Below are 13,070 nucleotides of genomic sequence, written 5' to 3' on the forward strand. Positions count from 1 at the left end.
ACTAGAACAATCTGAAACTGAACCGAATGTCATGATTTTGCTATGCTTCTGACAAGGGTGGATGTTTCTCTATAAAGCTTAATTTCCTGATGGCAAATGATTTATTTCACTATCACAGGTTCAACTGAAAAACAAACCAAAAAATTCAGATCTATTTCTAGCTCTTCTTGTTACCCGAGAAAATCTGAGACCAATAATCCTCAGAAAGCTCTGAAATAAATGCAAAACATTACAGTTATTTGCAACTTTAGGAGGGTCACCAATTTTGTGCAAGGTTAGCAATACAGGGTAGGTTTTAATCTCTTTGGGTAGGCTTTGTTTTATTCATCAATTTACTGAGACCTGAGGACTGAACAGGATAGGATAGTGATCCTGCAGGACAATGCAGGCTTCAAGCTTGCTAGCCATTATTCTTCCACTTGGCAAACACATCCATGAGCCTGTTGCAAAGGGAGCTGTACAACTGAGCATTGTTCACAGCCACTTCTGTGCAAGGCAGGCTTCAGCAACGAGCAAAAAAACATACGAGAGAAGTGACAACTTCAGTGAGAGACTTCTGTCAGTTTAGAGATCCTATTTTTCCACAGAATCTCAGTATGGCTGAGCTTGGAAGGGACCTCTGGAGGTCATCTGGTCCAATCCACTCACTCAAGCAAGGACACCTACAGCTGGTTGTCCAGGACCATGTCCAGGCAGCTTTTGAATATCTCTAAGGATGGAGACTCCACAACCTCCCTGGGCAACCTGTGCCAGTGCTCAGTCACCCCCACAACAAGAAAGTGTTTCCTGATGTCCAGACAGAACATCTTAGCTTTGCTAAGATCATGTGTCCTAAGTCATTGCTTTCTCATCCACTGAGGGGTAGGACTTGGAAGCGAGGGCACCCCTTGCATCAGGCCCATACAACAGACTTCATTTCAACCTTAGAGCAGAACTGGGTCAGCCTATGGCAGTCTCACCACTTGGCATGGCCCATAAGCAAGACCTTGTTTGGATATTAATGTTGCCCACAGTCTTCTGTGATTACAAGGACACGACCCCAACATACAACCTCTTCAACTGATCAGTAACTCTGGCATAACTTCAATTATACTTACGAGAGCATTGCCATCAGCTTCCATGAATGGTTTCAAAGCTTAGTGGGAAAACTGTAAAAAGAGAAAGCTTTGTTTACTTAAGTTCTGTGTTATATTTTCATACAGCATAAGTCTTGGCAGTAGAGTGAAAAATGTGCTAATATGCTTTGACTTACCAACTTTACCTTTCCCACTCCACTCACACCCTCAAAAAAAAAAAAGACCTTTTCCAAAGATAATGCTATGTCATGTGAACTGATTTTACTGATTTAGAAGTCAACCAGTGACAAGGAACACTCTCTTGAACAGGATGAGATCTCATACTGGACTACCCATTTTATAATGAACTGTAATTTTCTGCTCTGGAGAGCAACATCTGTGCAGTCCAACAGCAGACACTAGAGTTTATTTTCCAAAGACACACAAAGTTATAGTTATCCATTAGGTGACAGTTCAGGTGACTTCATTTGGTATACACAACCATCAGTCAACTTCCTACATGATTTCCCTTTGACTGGTAGAATGGACAGATGATGAAAGAATCAGTGCAGTGTACAAGATGAAGGAAAAGATAACAACTTTTTAGTGCCAGCAAAGTTCCTATAAAACTCGCCCCTCTGCACATGAAAGAATCATTCAGTGAAATGGGGGAGGATATAAGACTCTGTTAAAGTAAGCAAGAAAGGATTTCCAGAAATAGGTCCACACTTCAGAAGAACTTCTAACAAGAACGTTTTCCTGTTACTAAAACCAGTAATTTAAGATATGTGCCAATCCCCATACATAATATTTGTTTTAGTTTGAAAATAAAATCCTAAAACAGAAAATAAAACCCCACCTACTGGCTTCCAGCAATTTCAAACCAAAAATAGAAAGGCAAACAAATACGCATTTTTCTGGCTCGCAACTGTTTCTATTCAAAAATAGAAAAAAGCACTTTCTATAAGTGGCTCAAATTGAATTAATATCAAGATGAGGAGAGGTGTTATAGCAAATAATTTCAAGGATGTTTAGAAATCATAGCTAGTATAAACAAGCGGAGGAAACACCTTTAGTTATACAAGCAAATTAACATCAAGCCCCAAATACCGAGCCAGAAAGCAAGGGAATAACAGACCAAATTATAGTAATTATTGTGACATGTGGCCTTTTTCCTGTCATTTCTCCATTTCATGTCTGCCTTGGGTTTGGGGAGGGTGGGGTGTAATTATACAAACTGCACAGATTTGAATCAGCCATAGTACCAGGAGCAAGAGGAGAGGCGTTAGTTAACTGGCAAGGAAACGTTTCCGCCTGCGTGTTTTGTGCCAAAGGAGTTGAAATGGATTTCAGCAGAACCTCCTCAGTGACTTTAACTCAAACTTTTGTTTAGTTTCCAGAAACTGGATAAGCAATCTGTGAGCCACCATCCAGTTTTCAAAAGCAGCATTGATTTCTGTCTCATTCTAGTTAAGAGTACAATTTATTATTCCCTGTGAAAAGAAAGGTACAAAAAAAAAATCACACGTTCATTGCAGAAATAACTGTCATACACGTAACCTGAGTTTATTTCTCCTAAGTAAACCCAACCTGAGTGATATTAGTTACACTGTAGAATAACAGTATTATTTTTATGTCCGCTCAAGTGTACTCAACTGTTGCAAAACCAATATTTCAGAAGGGCATAACCTGTTTATCTCTGCGCTACAGTAAAATAAGTGTTTCCTTTCAATTTTCTGTAGGTGCACTGTGGGAAAATCATCTATCTTTTCTAAACAGACAGGTGAATTAGGAGAAGGAACTGGATAAATATGGCCACTCTAGAGCTAGTCTATACCCACCTTACTAGATGGGCCAGCATGAGTCTGTAGGGGTTGTCTCTGGGAACCATAGCCCCCCACCCCCCAATATTCCCCTCCCACAGGCTGCAGTTAGCATCCCTTGCTGAGCTGTGCCCCTTGCGTGCCCTCTGTGCAATGGTAGGTGGTCACATCATGGCAGCCCAGAAGCATTCCCAGGGCTGGTGGTTTTGCTGGCAGAAGAGCTTCCCAGCCCACAAAAGCTACATGGGAGCTCAAGAGCTTGGCAAGCCAGAGAGAGGTGAGTAGGAGACAACACCTGAGTTCATACCACCAGGAGGCTGACCCAATTCCTAACTGGAACAGCTGCAGCAGGAGAAGATTTGGCCCAGATCACCTCATTTCATAGCACTCAGGGCACTATATTACAGACTGAAGACACCCATGTGTGTATCCTTGTCCTGACTTAGGTGGACATTGAATTTGAAGCAGGGTCTCACCCCCAAAGGTGTACCCTAAGCACCAAGATGAGGATGTGGGATTCCAGCCCTCTTCCTAAGCCTCTCCATTTGCAACAAGATAAGATCTAGGAAAAGAAGGAGAGGGTAACCCTCCAGCCTACAGATTAAGTGCACCAAGACTGCGGTCTGCCATGATGGATGTTGAATTCACTAAAATTGCGAAGTGGAACAAAGCAAAGAGAGAAAATAAAACAAGTCACAGTGAAACCTCTCCTACGTCAAATGGCTTTCTAAAGGAGAAAATAAACTTGAGTCTCTCACTTCCTGGAGGATAAAATGTTATGGATCTACTGTATAAAAGCAAAAGAGATGGATTTACATTATCAGTTTGTAAACCATACCTAGCTTTCTTTGGCTTTTCTTAGAGGTGCCCAAAACAACTCATTTAATTTCAGTCGGAATTGAATACAGTATGTCAAAAGTGGTTTCAGCTAAAAGATTCCTAATTCAAGTTTTTGAGGTGTTTTTTTTTTTTATTTTGATTAAACAACTGAACTATAAATATCAGTTTGCATAGCTTTATTAGTCCCACTTCACTCCTGCTCTTTCAAGAAAAGTAATAAACAAGTAGGTACATGAGTAATAGCTGATGCAACAAATGTGGAAACACAGCAAGTGACTTATCAGAAATATCTTGCAATCATTTCCATTTGACTACATCATCTTTTCTGAAATAAATAGAAATATCTCCATTAAAGATCAAAGGCAATGTTAAGGGTGGAAAAAAGGAATAAAACCACTGAGGTTCCAATGATTCTAATTGCAAAAATCAATCTTAACCCGTTAGTAATACTCCTCTCATGGAAGTCAAAATCCACAAGGCCTGATGCTGTCTCTTACCACTTACAAGCTACAGTGAGCATGTCGATCTACAATGATATTGATATAAGCCTGCCAGACATGCCTTCCAGGCATCTCTCAGATGACATCCAGAGTGGGCATATGCCTTCCTGCTTCTAAGCAAAATATTTGAGATATGTAACATGACTCAAATTATTTGTGTTGCAGAAGCACCCCAAATGTGCATAGCTCAGTTCCTGTTCAGATGGCATTGACATAGACTACTCAAAAAAGAAATTCTGCTTTACCAAGCATCAAGTCAGGGCTGTAAGACAACATGGAAAATAAGCTTTTTGCCTTCTGTTTACATTTCTCATACTGGTCACCAGCTTTAACCTCTCTGCTTGCTTTCTGTTTATTTGACTGCCTGCAACAATCTGCACTTCAATGAGCAATGAATTGACAGGCGATATGAAACTAGTGATTGTGCAACAAAAATTTCCCTTAAAAAAATCAATGATCATTTAATCACATATTTCACTTACCAGGCATTAGGAATAGCATTGCCCCAATTATAGCAGTGCTTGAAGCACTGTCCTGTGTCAAGGAGACAGCCTTACACAATAGTCCTAAATTATGACAGTACCTCTAACTTGGGTTCTTGCAACAATGCAGGGGAAAAATAACCACAGTGATTGTAAACTCATAATTATCCTTTGGGTTACTAGAGATCAATTTAATCTGACAGAACCTTACCATTAACTACTAATTAATCAGATCTAGTCAGTTACTTAACTGGTTAATTAGCTATCTAAATATACTATGTAACTTGTACAAGGAGTTTGCTGATCTGCAGATTTTCTCTCATTTACTGTCTCACCAGGAAAGTCTGATATTAAGCTGGTGCTGTGCCACAGGGCAGTGACAAACAGACATTAAGGCACTTTTCAGGAAAGCTCATGGACTGCCCCACCCCAGTTAAGTTGTGTCTCACCCACCTTGGTCCCCATGACTTTGTGTTTCCAATTGTGGATGAAACTACAGATTCAACATTAACATCAGAAACAAACAGTCCATTAAAGTATAATCATAAGTCATAATTGTCAGAGTATACCTTCAGCTTTGACCACAGTGGATAAACTTAAGCTTGTTAAATGAAAATTACCCTTTGAAAAGCTAAAACAGTTCTTATCACAGGCCTAGCAGCAAGAAACTGCATTTGCCACATTAAAATACCGTTGGTTATAACCTTATTTTCAAGTGCCTTTGAAACGATTCAATCCCCTCACCTGCAAGCAATTCAAAAAGACAGCTTCTGACTCCATTTGGGAGAGGGCCAGGAAAAACTGGAACAAAGTTCACTGCTCCTATCTCGGAGACAGAAAGGGTCTGAAGACATCGCCCTGCTTGGATCACGGCCAGGTCCTGTCAGTCCAGCCGGGAAGCCCAAGAGCAGCAGGTTACAGGCGTTGACAGCTCTGAGCAAGCACTTGCAGGAGCCCACGCTCACCACCTTCGGGAGGAGAGGGACTAGAAAGAAAGAAGATGTTCAACAGAATAGAGATGCTCTAGCTGCCTCTGCGGCCTCACAGACAATAAAAAAAAAAAAAAAAAAAAAAGAGAAATCAAAACGGCATGCTTCGTGAAGTGTGTCTGCCCTAAATATGAGTTTGCATGCAGACTCCTTAGAGTGTTGAGCTGATTCCTAGTGCTGTTATGTTTGAAGGTCAAAGAAGAGTTTGCAGAAACATTAAGTGCAATACTGCAATTCCTACTGCCTCCTAGCTGGCTCTTTTGCTCCGGCAGACAATAAAAGCAGGCAAAGTTAATTTGGCTGCAGAAATGGATGAAAAGTTAGTGCAGTTAAGGGGTAAGGAAACACTCCAGGTCTAAAGAAGCACCTCCCTGGTGTTCTGCTCTCTTCCATAGATATCCAGGTCTTTGCTAGCCCAGAAGATGAAACACAGAGGGAAGGCAGGAAAAAAAAAGCCCAAAGCCTCTAGCCCCTCCTGAGACAACAATCTAAGCGGTTTCTCTTGAAGCAAGTCCCTTGCAAAAAGGTATAGGTGAGGGGAGATGGAACATCATTCCCTCCTCTATTTTTTTCAGGTCAGCCATTCAGCAAACACAGTTTTGAGGGAACACTGCAAGGTCCAGCACCTAAAAAGAGAATGAGGGGGATATTTCCCCCCAGCACAAAGGCACAGAACTGCTGCACTAATGGTAAGCGTGGATCATTGCAGTGACAAGAACCTGAGACATCCTCACTGGAAGAGAGTTCTGACAAACATCTTTTGTCAAGGCATTGCAGAAGGTTTTATGCATCCAATGAAGGTAAAAATTGAAAAAATTAATCACAGCAATAAACTGCTGCAAAATATTTTGTGAATTTGGAGGACAAGGTTCAGAGGGAAAAATAAAAACGTCATCAAAATGAACCAGATTTCCTAAAATAAGACTAATAAAAAGAATTTCTTCTGGATAGAGCTGACATGGGGAGGCTGCCTGGCACACCACAGCTTCCAGCTCTGCCCCACATCATTTCAAGGACAAACTGGCTTTGGGCACCTTCCCTTGGCACACACAGTGGCCTTTTGCTTTTGGAGAATTTTTACTATTTCCCCTCCAGTGGCCATTGGGATGAAACCCATCTCAGTGGTAGGAGCCCTCTGGGTGGGGAAGGGCTTCCAGCTGCCCAGAGGGGCTCAGCCCCCACCCACACATTGCTGGAGGCATCTAGTAGGCAGCGATATTTTGATTTAAGGCAGCAGAGCCAAGGCTAGAGCAGAAGTCGATAAGTCCTTCCTATGTTTACAGCTGCTCTCCAGAGCACTATGGATGGAGTTTTCTCCTATGTCCAAAAATCCAGTTACCTGAGCAATATTTCCCCAGATGCCGCCCTGACAAGAGATCCAAGAAGGACATTCAATCCCATTGCAACTGGCCACAACTGCAATGCAATACATCAGGATAACAGGAGCAGACTTTCGGTTTCTGTATTTGAGAACAAAAGGCCACAAAAAATTGCTACTGTTTGCACTCTCTGAAGCTTAGACATGAATCTTCTCCTCCTTTCTTCCACCCAGGCAATGTTCATTATATCGCCAGCTCTATATACAAGGCCAGCATTCACACCTCCAGAGAAATGTCAAGAGAAGAGCTTTAAAGAGTAAAGTAAAATTGTTATGCTCATGATTATGAAGATGAAGTAAGGAAGAAATAGCTGAGGGACTTGCTGCTTCTTCCATCAAAGTCTTCCACTCCACGTTCACAAAGTTGACAAGAAACAGAAGTCTTGGGAGTCCTGTTTGATTCCTCATTAAAAGATCAGGAGCATTCAAGAGTTTATCTTCCTTTCACCCTTCACAAAGTACATACACCGTACTCAAACATCATCTCTGCAACAGAGCAATCTCAGTGAGGTGAGGTATAGCAATGGCAAACTGCCCTGGCAGGCTGCACCAGAGGAGGGTGAAACTTCTCGCGCAGTACAATGTAGTCTGGTCAGCCATGGAGATTGCATGCGGTCTTCTTTTCCCCATGGGTGAAAGGCATTTCCCCAGGAACAAGAGAATGGAGAAAACTGGACTGCTCCCATCAGAGCTTCTCCAGAGAAATTTAACCAGTGTCCATTCCTCAATTAAACATCCACATGCCAGCAGATAATATGAAGTTTCTCCAAGGCCCAGGACATGCAAACCAGCAAGCTGGGCAGGCAACTGGGAGCCCAGTGTTGGTCTCAGTACATCTGAGTTAGACCAGATATGGACTGCTGAGGGGCAAAAAAATCACCTCTAGGATAAAAGCTCAAAGATATGATGAGAAGGTGTTTTTAGAAACACTTCACCCTGGGAATCCAGTTTAATCATCAGTGGCTTCCCTGCTTCTGGACTATTTCAGCAGTAGATTTGGGTTTCTTTTAATCACATTAATTCTCATTATCTGTTCAAATTGCTGACAGCCATCTTTACTTTGATTTATGTTTGCAATGAGCAAGAGAAGAAAGCCTGCTACACCACACAAAAAGAGCACAGTAAGAAATATCTTCTAGAAGATAGCCTCCCACCAGTGTGAAAAGGGGGTCCTGTCCAAGATAGGTAGCATAACAAGCTGGTTGGCCCTGAAAGCTGAAATAAAACTTTTAGAAAAAAAAAAACTATTACTGGTTGCAAAAGATTGCTGCAATACTTTTCTGCAGCCGTCAGTGCCTCTAGGCATTCAGGATTTACTATGATTATTGTTTCTTAAACCCTATAGCCTTTGCCAGAACATCTGCACACAGAAATAAATCATTAAAGATGACTATTTGCTACTCCTGCAAATGCAAATCTGACTACATCAGACACTTGCTTCTTGAATCTTACAGAAATGAACACTCTTCCTTACTCCTTTTCTCTGGGGTTGCCCTCATTGTAGTAAAATCTGAAAGGAAAGCGGTGAGTATTTTTCAAAAGGAGAAGGTAATATGGTGAAACTATTTACATAAAACTAAAAATTGAACTTGTTTTTTCACAGGAACAATTTCCAGGTTTTTTCAGAAGATCTGGATTTTCTTCACGTCATAAGCTGCATTTCACCAAACTTTTTCCCTTAAATTCCACCATATTATGGCTCTCCCAACACTATACAAAGCTAAGTCTCTCTCTGTCTCTCTCTTTTTTCTTCTGATGAGATATTCTCTCTCTTCTCTGTTTTTCTTCTAAACCAGTCCCCAGCTGTCTATATCCTTTTATATTTGGATGAGTGTATTCCATTACAGAGTACCTCCATTTTTTTACTTAATTCTTATAAAAATATCTTTCAAGTTTTACATGAGAAAAGCAAATAGACAAAATAACTTTTAGACTTCCCGATGATAAAAAATATTAATAAAGACAAAATAAAAGTAGTATTATCAACTATTTAATGGCAATGTATAGCTCACAGTAATTGCAGCCTCAATAGTTACTCTTTCTTTTGTGATCCTCTTTAAATAAATTATTTTTAATTGTTGCTTCAGTTTTCCCTCTCAGGCCACGTGCCATTTTGCCAACAAAATTTTGGCAACAAAACCCACATGGTAGTACAAGTAATTAACAAGCAGTAAATGCTTGAGAAAAAGCAACCCCACACTTGGTATTTCCCATTGCAGCAAAGCTATAATTTATACCAGTTCAAGAGTCTGAGGCTAACCTAAAGACCTGAAACACCCATAATTTAAATTGTCTCAGCTTAAATCAACTCACTTGATGACACAACTTTCAACGCGCACTTTTTCTGACATGGGGAAGGAATGGTGTATTTGTCTTCCTAGCTGATTTCTCAGGCTTTACTCAAGTAAGTGCCACAATGCATCCTGTTTCTGTTGGCAGCTAGATACTTCTCATGCCTTCTGACCAGATGTTATAGTTTAGCACATCTGTTTTGCAAGCATTGTCAAGAACAACAGGGTTGTAATATTCCTGTCTTGTTAAAGTCATGGAAAAGATTGGAAAGATTGAAAGAGCATGGAAAGATTTGGATACAACTTCTCTAGGCACATTGCTGGCAGGTCACCCTCATGATGGGTGATGGTGCTTTTCAGACATGTGGGCATGACTAGAAACACCTCAGTGAGCACACAGAGCTCCAAGGGGAACATCTGAATGCAGAAGTCCTACTCAATACCAGTAAGAACTTCGTCTTTCTGGGCAGGAGCTGTTACTGCCCATTCCACACTCATTTTTACAGTGATGAAGAAATATCTTGAAGAAAGTCTAAGTGTGAACAAATAAGCATCACACTTCAGTGACTTTAACATGCCAATATGACAATCTTAAATCCCATCAACTAATGTGAGTTTTATTACACTAAGAATTTAACACCATAGTCACGACCCCAAAAGATTTCTCATCTTCAAGCTACCATTAGTTCTCCTTTGTACTTCTCTTCCACAGAGAATCTTGGAGAAAACAATGTTTTCATTCAAAAAAAAAAAAAAGAGAAAAATTTTGGTCTCCCCCGAAAACCCAGAAATTTTAAAACAGAAAATATAACAAACTTTGTTAAAAAATATACAGCTTTGAATGAAAAGTCTTGCTTTCTTACCATGAAAAAAAAAGGGAATTTTTTTTATCTAAAAACATAAATTAGATAAACAGTCTAACAACTAAATGACTAATTAGACAAAAATTTTTTTTTCAGTTGTATTGTCTTACAATATTATTTCTTTTTTTTTCATTAATCTTTCCTTTTGGCTGAAACCTATATCCCAGCATAGGATGACAAAAACATTAAGTGGAATCAAGGCACAATATCATGTCTAAAATTCATTATGTCCTGATTTTAAAATTTTTATGATGTTTCAAATTCTATTACAGTCCTTAAATTTCAATTTTATAACTTACATACAATTGAGAAATAACATAAAATGCACCCAAATTCCTAAGAAGGTTGGCACAAGAAACCCACTTCTCATTAAGTGGACAGACTTTTGACCATCAGTCTGTGCTTTGTTGAGATCAATGAGGAAGAAGAAATCCAAGCTACTCCAAACAAGAAAATCAAACTACTCCAGAGGACTCACTCTCAAAACGTTTGTGGGTTTTGGGTTTTTTTTAAATGTCTGCCACTCCAGAGTTTAAGCCCCAATTCTTCGCAGAAGAGGGTGAGCTGACCACAAATATTAGGATAAAAAGAATGCTGAAATGTTGAGTTCAAGGTAGCCAAGGCTGAAACTCCACAGGGCTTTATAAGCCAGGTGAGAAGGCTGAAGAGCTGTTCAAACTGGACGTCAGAAAAGTTTTCAGTACGTTTCATAATGTGTTGCATGTGCAACCAGTATGTATGTTCCTTCTGCGTCACTTCATTAAAAGTGAAAAAGAGAAAAGATACAAACTTTAACTGAGCACCTGATGTCCTTGCACAGTCACAGGCAGCAATTTAGGACCCAAATATAATATTATGTGATATAGTATAAAGCAATATGTATTGGATTTGCATGGCAAGGTTTTGGTAGCTGGGGGGACTACAGGGGCGGCTTCTGTGAGAAGCTGCTAGAAGCTTTCCCTGTGTCCAATAGAGCCAATGCCAGCCGGCTTCAAGATAGACTCGCTGCTGGCCAAGGCCAAGCCCATCAGAGACAGTCGTAGCACCTCTGTGATAACATATTTAAGAAAGGGGAAAAAAAAACCCTGCACAACTGCAGCCAGAGAGAGGAGTGAGAATATGTGAGAGAAGGAACTCTGCAGAGACCAAGGTCAGTGTAGAAGGAGGGGAGGAGGTGCTCCAGGTGCTGGAGCAGAGATTCCCCCGCAGCCCGTGGTGCAGACCACAGTGAGGCAGGCTGTCCCCCTGCAGCCCATGGAGGTCCACGGTGGAGCAGATATCCACCTGCAGCCCATGGAGGACCCCACGCGGAGCAGGTGGATGCCCAAAGGAGGCTGTGACCCTGTGGGAAGCCCGCGCTGGAGCAGGCTCCTGGCAGGACCTGTGGATCTATGGAGAGAGAGAGAGGAGCCCATGCTGGAACAGGTTTGCTGGCAGAACTTGTGACCCCATGGGGGACCCATGCTGGAGCAGTTAATGAAGAACTGCAGCCCATGGGAAGGACTCACGTTAGAGAAGTTTATGCAGAAGTGCCTCCCACGGGAGGGACCCCACGCTGGAGCAGGGGAAGAGTGTGAAGAGTCCTCCCCCTGAGGAGGAAGGAGCGGAAGATACAACGTGTGATGAACTGACCACAACCCCCATTCCCCGTCCCCCTGCATCACTGGTAGGGGAGAAGGTACAGAATTTAGGAGTGAAGTTGAGCCCGGGAAGAATGGAGGGGTGGGGGGAAAGTGTTTTAAGATTTATTTCTTACTTCGCATTATGCTAGTCTGATTTGATTGGCAATAAATTAAATTAATTTTTCCCCAAGTTGAGTCTGTTTTGCCTGTGACAGTAACTGGCAAGTGATCTCCCTGTCCTTACCTCAACCCCCTTTTGTTATATTTTCCCTCCCCTGTTCAGCTGAGGAGGGGGAGTGATAAAGCGACTTTGGTGGGCACTTGGCATCCAGCCAGGGTCAACCCACCACGCAATATTATGGCCCAAAAGTAGGAGCAAAATACTTAAGCATACTTAGTAGCTGTCCCTTAAGTTGTCCAAAGGTTTCCATCAGGAGACAAACAGGCTAGAATGCAACCACCACCTGAAGGTATATCTCCTCAGAAATCATCAAAGTGGAGCAACTGGAGAAAGCCCTACAGACTCAGCAATTAACCAATACAAGACCAAGATATCTCCGGTGGTTGCAGAAAACCAAGACCGGGGTTAAGTTGCTGTGATTCGCTGTGTTTCTAGTACTGTACCTCCACAATGCATCTTTACTGGAAATGCAGTTTATGCCAGGCACAGACAACGCATCCAGAAGACAGAAAACTGCTGGAGGATCTTCCTTACCCCTGCAATGGCATGTACTACACGGCACTTTAGAGTACAGCTTCAATCTTCATCTCAGCAGGAGGAAAAGTGCTTTAAGTGTGCTGGTAGTGCACTTTGGTGAAACCCACAAGACTCCAGATAGAGACACAAGACAAAAACGACACTTGAAAAGAACCCCTTCAGTGCTCTAAATTGCTAGTGCATAATAATAATAACAATAATAATTATTACTGTTATTATTATTTCTGTTTCCCCATTCCACCACCCTTCCCTCCCCTCACAATTCCCTATTTTGCTCTTAACTGAAGAGATGTTTAGCAACAAATTTGGGAAGTGCAGCTTCCTACTTACTACAAACATATTCACACTGTTGCTTTCTGAGAAAATTTGACTATCTGACATAATTTCCATTCTCCTTACACTTTGTGAGATGCACACAAATCATTTAAAGACAGTATTCGAGAGCTACAGAAAGCTCAGACACACAAGCAAGTTACTGTGTGTCAGCTGAGACATAATAACTATGAAGA

Source organism: Nyctibius grandis, chromosome 1 (assembly GCF_013368605.1).
Source record: "Nyctibius grandis isolate bNycGra1 chromosome 1, bNycGra1.pri, whole genome shotgun sequence".
In the NCBI taxonomy this organism is placed as follows: domain Eukaryota; kingdom Metazoa; phylum Chordata; class Aves; order Nyctibiiformes; family Nyctibiidae; genus Nyctibius; species Nyctibius grandis.